General features: G+C 42.5%; 2 long non-coding RNA genes across 2 annotated transcripts in view; both read left to right on the forward strand.

Moving 5' to 3' along the window:
* The first annotated feature begins 43 nt into the window (after window positions 1-43).
* The window catches only part of LOC103891639 (uncharacterized), a 58,476-nt gene continuing 41,890 nt past the window's right edge, over window positions 44-16,629 (forward strand). Inside the window, exon 1 of the long non-coding RNA XR_010141531.1 lies at window positions 44-455. This is a non-coding gene — a long non-coding RNA (uncharacterized LOC103891639). The remainder of the gene's footprint in view (window positions 456-16,629) is intronic.
* LOC129048239 (uncharacterized) lies at window positions 2,788-4,761 on the forward strand. The gene is made up of 3 exons (XR_008510431.1): window positions 2,788-2,912; window positions 3,085-3,286; window positions 3,592-4,761. It is a non-coding gene; the product is annotated as an uncharacterized LOC129048239 (long non-coding RNA).

The following is a 16,629-nucleotide window of genomic DNA, read 5'->3' on the forward strand; positions in this document are numbered from 1 at the left end:
GTCATAACTTTTCTTTACGATGCCATAACTTTACAGACACATCACCCACTGTCTCCCCATGCATACTGTGCTCTGTCTCCTCAGTGCTACTCATGCTGCCTCCATCCCTGGTGCCCTCTGTGTATCTCTGTGCCTTTGTGCACACTGCTTCCTCTGCCTGGAAGCCCTTCTTCCTTTCTCCACACAACACATCTCTCCTTACTCATTAAAGTCCCATACAAATGCTAAAGGCACCTGATCTTGTCAGCAAACTTGGCCACCAAATATAAAATCTCCTTCTATGCCCACCAGTCATGGACAAAACTAAAGAGTTGCATGAGAACTTCAGTTACCAGGCAATGTTACCAGGGTTTGGGGCAGAAGGAATAGATGAAAGGGACAATTCTAAGGAAGATGATCAGAAGACTGACCCCAATGTGGAGAGGATGATTCCAGCACTACTCGTACTCCACTAGGTGAGCCAGGAGCTGGTAGGAAGGGTGGTGTGGAAGAAGGTTGGGGTGAAACTGGAGAAATTTTGGAAAAGAAAACTACTTTAGAGGTTATGGGCTTTCTGAGGCCACCAGAGGTGAATGGGAGAAAAAAGAGTGATATCAGCTAAGCCATGTACTTTTCTAATTTTCAGGATCAGACAACTTGAAATCTGCCTTTGCTTTTACTGGGCAATCTGTTCTAGGGATCACAGCCCCTACCTGTAACTGTCACCTCTTTTGAGGTACAATTATAGGACTCCTCCATCATTACATTCTTTCCTCTCATCCCATTGCAATGTTTCCATGCTGAGAGGGCTCCAGATAGATGTAGGGAAGCTCTGCTAGTCTCTGTGCTGAAGCTCAGTGCCTGGCATACCTCTGCCTTTGATGAGGCTCTGGCCCAGCCCTGCATCATTCTTCATTTGCCTGCGCATTAAAGAATGCCCCTGGTGGTCATCAGAGCACCTCGTGTCAGAGGCTTTGTCTACACCTCTCTGTGCCTAGGTTGCAAGCACAGCTTTGGATTTTTTTTATCCTCCTCTCATGTACTGATGTTCAATTTGGGTGAGTTCCTCTTCTTAGCCTTATTCAACTGAAAAAAAAAAAAAAAAAAGAACCTGATTTCTTTTGGCCATATGCTGCATTACAAAAATGCCTAAGGCCTTCAGTTTGGCAAATTTGATCCCAGATGAGGTTCTGAGCACAGACAACTTGTCAAGTGGTGGGGTAAAGTTTACATTTCAGGCTCACTTCTACCACCCATCTGGATGATGCCCCAGTGACCCATCATGGCATGTGGGTATTAAAATAATAGTAGAAATCTCAACCAGAGGGAATTGTACAACTGGAAGGGGAAGGGGATATACATACGTGTGAGAGTGTGTGTGTGGGTGTATTTACTCATACATTTATACATATATATGTACATTCTTGAATTATTTTAATACCAACATCTCATGATGGGTGTATGATTTTATACATACATATATACACATATATCATGGTATGAATTTATAGATGAATATATGTGTATTATATACTACATATGTGTAAATATACATATATACACAAAGTATATATACACCCATATATAAACTATATATTAGTAAATATGTATATACACACATATATAAATAGATACACACACACACACACACACACACACAAGCTTGGCTAAAATGTACCACTCTGAGCTAAACTTGAGCCATGACTCACTCTGCTCCCATGATAACAGTGAGTACTGTGAAGTTCAAACAAACAGAGAGAACCAAAACAAATAAAACTGGTCTGTATCATCTCTGCATGACCAAAGACTCTCCAGGGCCCTTACCACCAACACATGGGGTTGAGGTTGGAGGGCTCCTGGTGCCAGTGGCACCTCTTGAACCTCTGTGAGAGTACAGAACACGTGTCAGAATGGACACGTCCCATTGTAATCTTTCCCATAACATCATGCCCCCTCCAGATGGGGCTGTAACTTTTCTCACATTTGCATTCTTAATGTTAACTATAGAACCTGGCATGCAGGCAGTCAATCTTTTTGTTGTTGTTGTTTTTCACTGATAGAATGTCCTTGGCTAATCGTCATAAATTTTCATAAAATTTGATCTGCTAAATTGCATATGCACAGATTGTATTGTGTTTTATGAAGAAAATTACAACATCATTTCTTCTTCCTGAGTTTTGAGGAAAGACAATGAAATGTTTACCAGTCTAAATCAGCAATTGAAAAATTGATACATTATTGATACTTTTAATGGACTTTTAACTTGGGAGTCCAGCAATTAATTTTAAATGTCTCCTCTATTTATTAGATTTTGTTACGAAATACAGATTCATTTTGAGTATATACGTATTTGTATGTATAGTCATATATAAATATATAAAATTGGATTTATATATAAAATCACAGCTCACTGTGCATATTGATCCCTGAGTATGATATCATCCAATATATTGGATGATTGTGGGATGGACTTGTTCTTCTGCCATTCTAAGAAATACCTTTCCCAGCCAGGTGCAGGGACTCACGCCTGTAATCCCAACACTTTGGGAGGCTGAGGTGGGCAGATGACTTGAAGTCAGGAGTTCGAGACCAGCCTGGCCAATATGGTGAAACCCTGTCCCTGCCAAAAATACAAAAATTAGCTGAGTGTGGTGGTGCATGCTTGTAGTCCCAGCTACTCAAGAGGCTGGGGCAGGAGAATCACTTGAATCCTGAAGGCGGAGGTTGCAGTGAGCTGAGATTGTACCACTGCACTCCAGCTGGGGCATCGCAGTGAGACTCCATCTCAAAAAAAAAAAAAAAAAAAAAGAAAAAGAAATACCTCTCCCACCCTCCCATCTATCTTGAAGTGAAAACATACTTACTCCACAAGGGTAGTCAGACCAGTCTTGACTGAAAATATGGGAAGACAACTGAGTTCAAGGCCATACAGGGTGAGTATTCTGTCTGTGCGTGTGAGTAGAAGGCTCACGGCTCCCTGGTCTTTCTTTCTCTTGAACTTTCTAAGGTGCAAAACACTTCACCACCATCCTCCTGGGACTCTGCCCCCTACTTCTATGAATCTTTTCATTTTCTTCTCTCTTTCTGTGTTCCTCTTCCTTTAAGGCCTCCCTGTGTGATGATCCTGCCTCCTAGTGCCCTGGGAAGCCATATACCTCCCACTTCATGATGAGAGTTCAGTCCAGTTCTCAGGTCCTCTTATAAGGTTCATAGCCTCAGAGTTGATTCTCTACTCGGTTTCTGCTTGTGGCCAGGAGAGAATGGGTTCTGGTCTCAGTTCTGTTGGCTTTGAATGATCTCCAGACAGGTAAATTGGTGGTGGTGATAGGGAGTGGGAGAACTTCCAAAGTGGGCTGTGCATGAAAATATTCATTTTTATGAGAATTAATTGCATTTTGAATACCATCTACTCTAGTCTTTGTTCATAATTCTTTTCAACCCTGGCCTTATGATGCTAAGGGCACAGTTCTCCCCTCCTTATTGTAGGTTTCATTTGAAAAACATTCCCACGTTTAACTGACATGCTTAAATAACTTCTGTGAAATTGCTGATAGGGAAAAGGGAATAACCCTGATTTCGAAACTCAAACCCTCCCCACTACTCTTTTTCTAGAGTACTGTATGATGAACTCAGCATTCCTCACTGTGAATCAGACAGTCATTCATCTTAAGGCTATTGGCTGGCCCTCATCGAACATTTCAAATAAATTAACAGAAAGCTTGAAAGTCAAGATGCCCTTCCCATGCAGTGGCAGGGTCCTACACTGCTGATTCTATGCGGGTGCAGTGAGTTCAGCTTGTGTTCTCAGAAGTGCATGGACTGTGAACATTAGCTGAGCTCAGAGAACAGCAGATGCATCCGTGTCCAGAAGCTGAGATCCATGCGGGCCCTCATAGAAAGTGCAGTTGCAGAATGGGCTTCCAGTTGGCAACCCAGGCTCCGTGCATCCCTTTTCCCCAGTGCTCTGCACAATGCACCTCCTCAGCAAGAATCAATGAATGAATGAATGGATGCACTAATTAAAGCCTAGGATCCGGCCGGGCGCGGTGGCTCATGCCTGTAATCCAGCACTTTGGGAGGCCGAGGCGGGCGGGTCACGAGGTCAGGAGATTGAGACCATTCTGGCTAACACAGTGAAACCCCGTCTCTACTAAAAATACAAAAAAATTAGCCGGGCGTGGTGGCAGGTGCCTGTAGTCCCAGCTACTCGGGAGGCTGAGGCAGGAGAATGGCGTGAACCTGGGAGGCGGAGCTTGCAGTGAGCCGAGATCGCGCCACTGTACTCCAGCCTGGGCAACAAAGCAAGACTCCGTCTGCAAAAAAAAAAAAAAAAAGAAAAAAGCCTAGGATCCTAGTGGTGGTCCTATCCCAGGAGTTAGCTTTTAAGAAAATACTGTGGCAGTGGGAGTTGAACAATGAGAACACATGGAACATGGACACAAGGAGGGGAACATCACACACTGGGGCCTGTTGGGGGCCAGGGGCAAGGGGAAAGACAGCATTAGGACAAATACGTAATGCACGCAGGGCTTAAAACCTAGACGACGGGTTGATCGGTGCAGCAAACCACCGTGGCACATATATACCTATGTAACAAAGGTGCACATTCTGCACATGTATCCCAGAACTTAAAGTAAAATTAAAAAAAATTTATAATATTTTGACAAAAATCTGGTGAACAATATAATTGAAAGAATGTGATTCACTTCATGAGCAGTTTGCTAGACATCTCACTTTAGAACCTGAATTTGTCTGGGAAAATCTGTGAGGAACAACTGTGACCACAAGATACCAGGGAACAGTATTTTGCAAACTTGAATATGCATATGGATCACCTTGAAGCTCCTGCTTAAATGTCAGTTCTGACCCAGTAGGCCTGAGAAGAGGTGTGAGATTCTGCATTTATGTTTAACAAAGTCTTGGGTGTTGCTGATGCTGAAGCTTCTTGTCACTTTGAGTAGCATACTTTGAGAAGCAAACCACACTTTGAGTAGCAAAGCTTCACAGGCAGCTTGCTACAGGGCAGTGTTTCGCAACAGAAGGTGGGAGGACAGGAGACTTTCCACCCCTTCTTGAGGATATTTGATGATGTCTAGGGATCTCTTTGGGTTCCATAACTAGACGGCTGCAACTGGTATCAGCCAGGGATACCACTAACATCCTACAATGCACACGACAGGGCTTGCCACAAAGAATTATCTGGCCCCCAATGTCAACAGTGCTGAAGTGGAGAAATCCTAATCTAGGGGAAAGAAAACAGTTTTGCAGTCCAGTGGCCCAAGGAGCAAACCATGATCTTTCCACTTAATTGCTGTAATCTTTACAAGACTCTCTGAATCTCTGTTCTTTGGAGAACTATCTAATAATAACCAGTAGAGTATCTGCATATGCAGTGAAAGTTCAATAATACTTGATATCAATTGAATGATTGTAGAAGAATAACTATCTTCCCTGGAGACCAACAGAAAAGCAGTTACCATTATTGAGTATCTATTCTACATCCAGATAAATATTTTGGATATTTCAGAGATACTTCAGATATATAGGCAAACCCAGAGGGATAGACAAGATAGCCTCTTGAATCTATAATATTAGATTTCTAAGAAAAAGTTGCCTCAGTTCCCACTGATAGGCAGATATTGGCAACAGAAGTGCTCATAGAGTACCAAATTATAATGGCCAGTTGATTGCAAGAGTCACACGATGTTTTTCAACATCCCAATGGCAACAGCTTTTCTCATCAGCAGAGCACCCAGCTTTGACTTGCAAAGGCATGGGGGCAATGCATTCTACTACCGGTAATCTCGGGGCTGCTCTTGATTTGCTTTCAGAACAAGAGCAAAGCTAGCCTCTTAGGAGGTCAGAGCAGAGGTGGTGGGGCAGCAGAAGGTTGAGGCTGGTGGGCTTCTGATGCTGGTGTACGTGCACTTTGGGGAACATCTGAGTCTTAATCCTTCCCATGTGTTTCAGAATGCTTTCCCCATGCATTCCTCTGCCATAACAATAATTAGACTTCTCTGCCCAATGCATAAAGAGATGAGCATGCACATCCACACACAAACACACATACACTGCTACATCTATGTCTCAACAGATGAGTCTTTCTGCTGACTGCCTGTAAAAAGAAAAACAACAAGATGGCACAGCTGGAAAAAAATGTCTATGTTTTAGAGGGTCTATAAAGCTCTTTATCATCCCAGCAGGAATGGGCAAGGATCTGGCAGGACACCGGGGTGCTCAGGAAGAATATTGAGCATCTACTTGACATGTCAATGAAGCTTTCCAGAATCATCTCCAGGCCTCTCTCTTGCCAAAGATAGACATGATAGTCTTGGGACCCAGATATGGTCTTCTCCTGGTTCCTCCATTTTTTACCACACTGGTCTCCAGCTTTTCTGCCTGTAGAATTCCGTAGAGACAATTACTCTAAAAGGTTATTATATTTTCCTGGATGATGACAGTTAGAATAATCTGTGTGATACAGTGATTAAACATATAGTGGTATTCATGGCTATAATTTATTACAATCAAAGGATACAAAACAAAGCAAATGGGAAAAGCACATGGGATGAAGTTCAGCCTTCAATAATCTTCCCTCATTGCAATCATGCAGGATGTGCTCAATTCCTCCAGTAACAGGTAAGTGATGGCTGTTAGGAAAGCTCATTAGAGACTGAGCACCTAGGGCTTTTACTGGGAGCCAGTCATGTAGGCAGCCTCTACCTAGAATGCACAAAAACTCCAGACTTCAGAAGTAAAGCAAGTGTTCAGCGTAAATGACATTGTTTGAAAAAAACAGCTTAGGTATAGTGAGCCACTCTTATCAAGGAATGATGGGAACCCTCTTAACTCTAAGTTCCTAGACACTAGCCAGGGACTTACCTTGCCTTTCCAAAGATAGCAGTTTAGACCTACAGTGTTAACTCTTTTCAGTACAGCTGTGGATCCTGTACTCTATGGGACAGTTGGTGATTTAGTGAGACCCCAGAGTTCTAGAGGTGTGACGAGGTGCCTTGGGACCCACATTCTCCCATAGAGGCTATGAAAACTGATCCTCAGCCATGCTTGCTGGAGCCTTTGAAGACACTGTTCTATAGGGGAGTACTAATCCTCCCAGTGATAACAGTTGATGCCAAAACAAAGACAATCTCTTCTTAAAATCTTCCCTGTCTGTCTGTAACATGAGCTGCTCCATTTTCTTCTATTTTGAATCAGGAACACTCAGGGTTTTATTCTTGTAAGTCAAAGAATCTTTTTAAAGGATAGAATGTAGATATATATTTTTTCTTTTTGGCTTTTTGACTTAAAAGCTTGAAGGAGTTTTATCTTTGAATTGAAAGCTCCTCTCCCTCCCTCTAGGATATGCCTTGGCATATGTTCTTATTATTAACTCTGTTGAACATGTGATGATCCCACTCAATTTCTTATCTCAGATCCTTTTAATATTTTTTTTCAGTTCTTCCAAGTTTTCTTCCATTAGATCTGTAATTATTAATGTCCATCTTTGGGGATACTGATCATCAGGGTCTGATTCTCTATGTTCTGTCTTGCCATTCATTTCCTAATCCACTCATTTATTTTATTTGGGAATTTTTTAACTCATTCAATAAACAGTCCCCAAACATCCCTACCCACTAGAGACACTTCCAGACACTGGAGATTGAAAGATAAGGTATATTGTTGGCCATTCAGGATATCAATAGTAAAAAGATACATGCAGCCGGGCATGGTGGCTCACAACTGTAATCTCAACACTTTGGGAGGCTGAGGCAGGTGGATCACCTGAGGTCAGGAGTTCAAGACCAGCCTGACCAACATGGTGAAACCCCATTTCTACTAAAAAATACAAAAATTAGCCAGGCATGGTGGCAGGTGCCTGTAATCCCAGCTACTCAGGAGGCGGAAGCAGGGAGAATTGCTTTTACCCGGGAGGTGGAGGTTGCAGTGAGCCGAGATTGTTCCACTGTACTCCAGCCTAGGCGATAGAGCAAGACTTCGTCTCAAACAAAACAAAACAACACAACACAACACAAAACAAAACAAAACAAGACACATGTGAATCCCCAGAACAATAGGGCTTTCACGGTGACTTGTCCACCATGCAGGGGACCACAGAAGATAGGGGGATTTAGGGTGACGTGGGGGGCTGTCTGTAGACTGTTTTCCTTAAGTTTATCTTTTATGTCACCAGTTTGATTCTCTGAAGAGTCACATTTTACTTATTCCAACATCATTTTTATTTGATTGGCTGTGGTGTCTGTGCTTTCACATTTTGCTAATAAGCAACAGGATTTTGTATTTTCTGATATGCTGATCATCACTTTTTTCTAGTTATCTTAAAGAGGTACATCTAAAGTTCGTGCCCAGCCGACATGGATCTAGTCCTAAAGGAAAAGTCAATGAGGAGGTCCCATTTTTCTCTTTCTCCTACACCCCACCCTGAATAGAAGCAGAACAGCTAGAGGCTTAGGTCCTTTTTGTTCATCTCTCTAAGTGTAGATACTACCTGAGACGGGGACTGGAAAGAAAGGCTCCGGGAGCCTCGAGGAGAAAGACACAGAGATGTCTGTCCGATTGCACCAAGGACCTCTACTTAGATCATAGGGGAATGAGTATGGTGAGCTGCTCCTGAAACCTGCCCCAGGGGCCTTGGTCCTCTTAGATGGTCTCCTGCATCCTTGGCTGTAGCACATAACAGGCGAGAGAGCATATCACTGCCATCAAACAAGAGCCATGGCCGAATACAGAAACAGCTCCCTAGTGTGCTGGGAGTGGTGTGGCAGAAAAGAAAAATGCTGTGGGACTTCCATTCCTGGGAGCCCTGGTTGTTCCCTTTCATTGCTGCTGCTGCTGTTAGGAACTCCTTGAGTTGGATGATTTAATAGTAATAATGATAAGCATTAAGGGGAATAGATTCCTTGTTATTCATCTGATTCTGCCATCTCTTCAGAATTGTTTTTACTAGTTTATCTACAAGTAGAGGCAATTGAAAATTCATTTTTGTCATAAAAATAAAATCCTCTTAATATAATTGGAGCCACCAGAGGGTCTGCCTAGTCTAAATAACAATCCATCCCAAATATGGTTTCTAATGATGTTTGGGGGCGTTATTTCAGGACAACCAGGCAGAGAATGAGGTGGACTGCTCTCTAGTGAGTATTTAGCACCCATTAAGTGCTAGACTCAAGGCCCTCTCCCTGTGTTATTTGGTTCACAAAACAAACCAACAAATAAAATAACAGTTTCCTCATCTGACAGTTGACAAAACCAAAGCAGAAGTAAAATTGGGGGAATCTATGCCTAAATAAAGGTTGGGAGTTTCCTGGTTTCTGATCCACTGTAACTGGAAACACATTCATCTCTCAAAGGTCAATTTATCTCTCACCTGCACGGGTGGTAGAATGTCATTCCCAGAGCTGCTCTCCATTTCCTTTACCTAGTTTTGGGTCAGTCTTTCTTCATGAGGATTTTATGAGTTATTTGGGGTCCCGGGAGTAAGAGCTTTCACCTGTAAACCATAGCTTCTCCCTTGGCTATCCTATCCTCATCTGCATGCTAAGCTGTAGAGGGTCAGGTGGGCTTTAGGATGTAGCCCTTGTCATGAAGTCTCCACACAAGGTGCCAGTTTTCATTAACTTCTATTTTATTTACTTACCCAGAACTGTTATTTTTTTTTCCTAGATGGTTTTAAGATGCATTAACATTGGGGCATCTATGATTTCAAGCCATCATTTAGTAATTACGGGGAAGGAAACATCTTTTCTTTTTTTTTTTTTTTTTTGAGATGGAGTCTTGCTCTGTTGCCAGGCTGGAGTGCAGTGGTGTGATCTCAGCTCACTGCAACATCTACCTCCCAGGTTCAAGGTATTTTCCTGCCTCAGCCTCACAAGTAGCTGGGACTGCAGGTGCGCACCACCACGCCTAGCTAATTTTTGTATTTTTAGTAAAGATGGGGTTTCACCATGTTGGCCAGGGTGGTCTCGATCTCTTGACCTGGTGATTTTCCCACCTTGGCCTCCCAAAGTGCTGGGATTACAGGCATGAGCCACCGCACCCAGCCAGGAAACATCTTTGCTGAGGTCAGCCCTGAGGATTGTACCAACAATCTTTCATCCTTGATTGCATGGACTCTCCCAGCTACAGTGGGTCAGGTGCCCCGTGGATGAGAGTATGTTTATAGGACATCCATGACATGCCGAAACAACATCCCTATTTCCAGTTTTGTTTATTTGCCATTTTGCCTTTCCCCCGCTCTTTTCGTTAACAAATGTGTTAATCTGCCCAATAGAAAAATAGATGGAGGAGATGGCACTAGAGGAAAAAGTAGAAGCAGAACATGTAGAGGCATAGGAGGAGAATTAGTGAAGTCTTAATCACACAGTTTTAGTTATTCATTCATCCAACAGTTCATAAATGGGGACCACCTGTTTGCACTAGATGTCATAATAGAGCAGTAGTTCCTCATCTTTTTATTTTTTAATGTTATGGATTCATTTTAGCTCCTGATATCAGCAACAGGCAGCATCCTACTTTTCAAGGTGTTTATGATTACCTTGACACTAATATATGGGCCCTAAATTAAGAAACCACAGCTAGATAAATTCTAATAGCCTGTCTAGTTCTTAGCTCCTATGACTCCTTTTAAATTTTAATTATGCAGAGAGAAGCAATGAGATTTCTAAGGAGGGAGTTAAAAAAAATCTCTTCTGTCCATCGCCATCATTTTATTCACCTCTAAAAACCCAACCTTTTCAGTCGGACTCTATGACTGCTCTAAAGTGGCCTGCTTCAATATATGAAATTTAAAATGTGGGATTTTAGTTCAGAAAGCAGAGCTTGGTTTTAAAAAAAAAATGTGGGCTTAATAATGTAAAAAAGGCACAGTCAGGCCAAGGTCTTCCTTGGGAAAGGCCTATGGGGCAGCAAGGATCACACCTGTAGAGCGCTGTGGAGTTGAGGGGTGTGGGGCGGGATCCACTCTGCAGAAGTCTGTGCTCTCATAATCACAGTCCCTGCCACTCAGAAAGAAGAGCCCCTCATTAGGTGCATAGGCGTCAAAAAGCAGTGAAAAAGCAATGAAACACTAGTTAAGGAGCTGCCCACTTTTTCAAGTACAGCTACATAGGCCTAGCCTGCTGCCATTTCAGACCTAATTCAGACCGTTCATCTGGAAGGGTGCACATCGTGGAAGTTTTAATTCCCAGCCAGAATATACCCTGATTAGATTCTCTCTTCTGCTCCTGCTTGGGCTTATTAAGGGGAAACTTTCAATTACTTGGGAAAGTACCAGAGGCCTGTGGAGGCGAGTTACGGCAGTTTGGGGGTGGAGGTGGGGTTTCTCAAGAACAAGGCTGAGCACCCCGAGCCTATTAATTGAGGATTCCATGTGCATGCTCACCCCAAGGCACAAGTCTGAGGAAAGACGAACGGAAAAGAACATTTTCCCATTCAAACCAATTGATTCCTCAAAAACAACATGAAAATTGAAGCTGAAATGTCCGTGGAACTCCAGCTCATGAAAGGTTCCAGTAAAAGCTGTGGAGGAGATAGGAGACACCTGCTAATGAGGAGAGTTTTAAAACCATTGCAGGCCTGAATTTTTAGTATTTTTTTTTTTTTCTAAAACCTAGATGACAATTTCAAAAACTGGAGGGGGAAGTAGAGAATGTTGAGGTGTTTTAAAGACAAAATTTCTTGCTGAGACAAACTGTCAAATTTTTTATTATATCCATTTCAAGGCAGGCATTTATTACCTTTCCAGTGACTGCATATCTCCCATAATGTTCTTACTGTGGTTTGCCACTTAATTACCCACAGAATTTGCATTTAAACCGAGTTAAAGGATTCTATCTACTCTTTGGCTTTCTGCAGCTGTTTCCATGGTAACCAAAGGGGTCTCCCGGTGGCTGGCTGGGCCGAATATCAGGTTCTACAGGCCTGGAAGCATCTCGCCGCCCACTGTTGATCCATCTCCTTCGCGTCACTGAGGAAAGTCAATGGGAAGCATCAAAGGATCCACTGACCTCTGTCGGATTTCTCTGGAAACGACTCCCAGCAAACAAGATTCCCTTATTTGATGAGCCCTTCAGGACAGGGGTCTGGGGTTGACTCTTCTCCATGCAGACCTACACAGACTGCTCCCCGAAGCAGCAGCTACATGAACTGAGCGAGCCTGGTTCCAGTCCCCTCTCTTGATCCAGAGTCCTCAGCACAGGTCGGAAGCCTGGGCGCCTCCTTGCCTTGAGAGCATGAGTGGACACTTCCTGGTGGGAAGGCAGCATGCCCCTCTTCTAGTGTTAAGGGATACCTCAGCATGATTATTAAAGACAGTTGCAGCAGGAGGTCACAGAGGGTCACAGAGGCAGGGCGCAAATTACAGTGAGCTGATTTCACAAAGTACCTGGACTCCAGGCCCGGCTCTGCAGCCTTGCACAAAGCTGGTTCAGCCCTCCAAAGCTGAACAACAGTGCAAAAGAAGGTGCACTGGTACCAAGTGATTTTCCTGGATCCTTTCAGCACTGAAAGCCTGCATTATTAAAGTCAGATTTTCACAAAAAGGAATAAATTGAAAACAAAGGTGCAGTATAATAGTTCTGGAAAAACGAAGTTGCTTGATCTTGTACACCACCACAGGAGAAGACACACAGCATGATGGGAAGTGGGACCCCTACAGCAAGGAGATAAGAAGAGAACTGCAGAATTTTCTCTGTGTTTCTCTCCCTCAGCTCTGTGTTTTTCTCTGTGTTTTCTCTCCCTCAGCTCTCTGAAAAAGCTAAACAAGCTATGCTCAAACCTCCAAAGGACCAGCGCTAAGCCCCTTAACATACCTCTTAATCCTTGCTGCTGACCATTCCCTGGGGTTGGGCAGAAGTAAAGTGCACATTCAATTCTGTGATATGACTTGTATTACAGTATACCACCATAAGACAACAAGCAATTCTGGTGGGGCAGTGAAGAGACTCCCACATCATATGGGCAATTGTTAGTGATTCTAACTAGTTCTTCTTGATTATCCTGCCAGTCAACTTTCCAATGAAAGCAAATTTTGGAAGGTAAAAGTATGAGAGATGTCAGTCATCATGTTTCACTATTAAAGTTCTTTTGAAAAATCTCCTTTGTTGGATTAGAACATTTAATCTGCTTTGTTTTCAAGGTTGGCCGTAATTGAGCATGAAATTATGCTGCTTTTTACTATACCGTTTTGTTTTCTCCTCTCATTGGATGCTACAGGGAACTTATTTTAAGTATCTTCATTGCAAACTCATTTGTGATTCAGCATGAATGTCTGGGGCACATGTGGGTATTGAATGCCCACCTAGGCATAGTTCTTCTGCGGGCTCCTGACTGAATTCCAGAGGGGAAATAGGTTCCCTGCACTTATCTTGTCCTGTTTTCATCGTGTTCAAAGTGGACCACAGAATGATCTGTACCTGTCTTCCAGGACCTGGTAAGGGCAGTAATAATGAAGACAAAACTTTAGTTACTGGGATTTAGAAAAAGGCTTTCCTGGCAAGCACCAAATGGCTATGCAAGGTAAAGTTGGGGGACCCCCAGGACCAGGGGGGCATGGAGGCAGTGCATCCTCTTAGAAACTGAGGATTGAACCACAGACTTGTACCTGCCACTTTTAGTTCTTCTCTTTCACATGACTACATGGATATAAAGCTTTCACCAAGGTTTTCAGTTCTCGAAGCTTTAGGCTTCAATGTTCTCAAAACTGACCTTAATGGCTTCCATTCTGGTTCTGCACTAAGGGGATTTAAAACAATGTAACCTCATTGAAGACTGGCAGCAGACAGAGCCAGAAGCTAGCATTTGCAGTTTTCTTTCTTTCTTTTTTTTTTTTTTTTCCCTCACGGAGTCACTTAACACTCTAGCCTCTGTAGGTGCGTAGTCCCAGTCCCAGGGTATAAGTGAACTTACGTGATTCACTTACATGTGTGATATGAAAGGATCAATTCCCAGCCATGAATGGAGGGGTCCCTATGGACTTCCAGTGATAAATTCATTCTCCTTATTAGGGTTTGTAACTTTTACTAGCCCACTCTTGAGTCCAATTACTCTGTTAATTGTTCCTTTTTTGTTGTTGCAAATAACAGAAATGCAACTCAAAATATCTTTTTAAAAATGGGAAGCAATTTATTGGTTCACATAACTGAAAATACCAGTGAAGAGCTGACTCTTAGAATGAATGGCTGGATCCAGGGGCTCAAATGGGTCATTTGGAACAAATACCCCGGGATCTCCCAGCTCTGCTTCCCTGACTGCTCCCATTGCCTCCATGTCAGGCAGGCTCTTCAATTGAGATGATGAGATGGTAGCTGCAGTTTCAAGCTTACAGAGGACCTTTCTCCAGAAGCAACAGAAAGAAGAAGAGAGGGCCTCTTTATCATTGAGCATTTGGGTTGTTGTTGGATCAAGCTGGGTTATCCATCCACACCTGATCCAATCATCATGGCCAAAGCCATGAAGAGCAGTGATTGGTTTAGGCGTGGTCCATCTGACCATTCCCCGTGCATAGGCTGGATATAGTCCAATCTAAACTACATGGACCAGAAAAATCAGGGTGCACAACAAGAATGTGATTACTCCAATTCTTTTTATTTCATCATCATGAAAAAAGAACTATTTTTCTTAAACAAGTGAGGCAACTGATACTAACTGTAGTAATATTAGAGTATGACACAGCTAATAGATCATGGTTTGAACCCATCTGACTCCAAAGTTTATTTTTCTGATACTAAATTCCCCTGCTCCACTTTCCTCCTTGCGACATCACGGAGACTGGACTTAGAAATCTTTAAGTTTGGTTTTTCACAGTGCAAAACTTTAGTAATCTGAAGCTGGCATAATAATGATGATAATAATTTTTTAGTTGGTATCATGCTCTCTACATTTCTAGCTATGTTGCTTTCCGTTGTTTCCTCACTTGTTGATGATTTAAGGCAAGTATTTACCCACTTTTTAAAATTATAATTATACTTTAAATTTTAGGGTACATGTGCACAACGTGCAGGTTAGTTACATATGTATACATGTGCCATGCTGGTGTGCTGTACCCATTAACTCGTCATTTAGCATTAGGTATATCTCCTAATGCTATCCCTCCCCCCTCCCCCCACCCCACAACAGTCCCCAGTGTGTGATATTCCCCTTCCTGTGTCCATGTGTTCTCATTGTTCAATTCCCACCTATGAGTGAGAACATGTGGTGTTTGGTTTTTTGTCCTTGCGATAGTTTGCTGAGAATGATGGTTTCCAGCTTCATCCATGTCCCTACAAAGGACATGAACTCATCATTTTTTATGACTGCATAGTATTCCATGGTGTATATGTGCCACATTTTCTTAATCCAGTCTATCATTCTTGGACATTTGGGTTGGTTCCAAGTCTTTGCTATTGTGAATAGTGCCGCAATAAATATATGTGTGCATGTGTCTTTATAGCAGCATGATTTATAATCCTTTGGGCACATACCCAGTAATGGGATGGCTGGGTCAAATGGTATTTCTAGTTCTAGATCCCTGAGGAGTTGCCACACTGACTTCCACAATGGCTGAATTAGTTTACGGTCCCACCAACAGTGTAAAAGTGTTCCTATTTCTCCACATCCTCTCCAACACCTGTTGTTTCCTGACTTTTTAATGATCGCCATTCTAACTGGTGTGAGATGGTATCTCATTGTGGTTTTGATTTGCATTTCTCTGATGGCCAGTGATGGTGAGCATTTTTTCATGTGTTTTTTGGCTGCATAAATGTCTTCTTTTGAGAAGTGTCTGTTCATATCCTTTGCCCACTTTTTGATGGGGTTGTTTGTTTTTTCTTGTAAATTTGTTTGAGTTCATTGTAGATTCTGGATATTAGCCCTTTGTCAGATGAGTAGGTTGCAAAAATTTTCTCCCATTCTGTAGGTTGCCTGTTCACTCTGATGGTGGTTTCTTTTGCTGTGCACAAGCTCTTTAGTTTGATTAGATCCCATTTGTCAATTTTGGCTTTTGTAGCCATTGCTTTTGGTGTTTTAGACATGAAGTCCTTGCCCGTGCCTATGTCCTGAATGATAATGCCTAGGTTTTCTTCTAGGGTTTTTATGGTTTTAGGTCTAACATGTAAGTCATTAATCCATCTCGAATTAATTTTAGTATAAGGTGTAAGGAAGGGATCCAGTTTCAGCTTTCTACATATGGCTAGCCAGTTTTCCCAGCACCATTTATTAAACAGGGAATCCTTTCCCCATTGCTTGTTTCTGTCAGGTTTGTCAAAGATCAGATTGTTGTAGATGTGTGGCATTAATTCTGAGGGCTCTGTTCTCTTCCGTTGGTCTACATCTCTGTTTTGGTACCAGTACCATGCTGTTTTGGTTACCTTAGCCTTGTAGTATAGTTTGAAGTCAGGTAGCGTGATGCCTCCAGCTTTGTTCTTTTGGCTTAGGATTGACTTGGCAATGCGGGCTCTTTTTTGGTTCCATATGAACTTTAAAGTAGTTTTTTCCAATTCTGTGAAGCAAGTCATTGGTAGCTTGATGGGGATGGCATTGAATCTATAAATTACCTTGGGCAGTATGGCCATTTTCATGATATTGATTCTTCCTACCCATGAGCATGGAATGTTCTTCCATTTGTTTGTATCCTCTTTTATTTCATTGAGCAGTGGT

This window comes from Pongo abelii, chromosome 8 (genome assembly GCF_028885655.2).
Source record: "Pongo abelii isolate AG06213 chromosome 8, NHGRI_mPonAbe1-v2.0_pri, whole genome shotgun sequence".
NCBI classification, from domain to species: Eukaryota; Metazoa; Chordata; class Mammalia; order Primates; family Hominidae; genus Pongo; species Pongo abelii.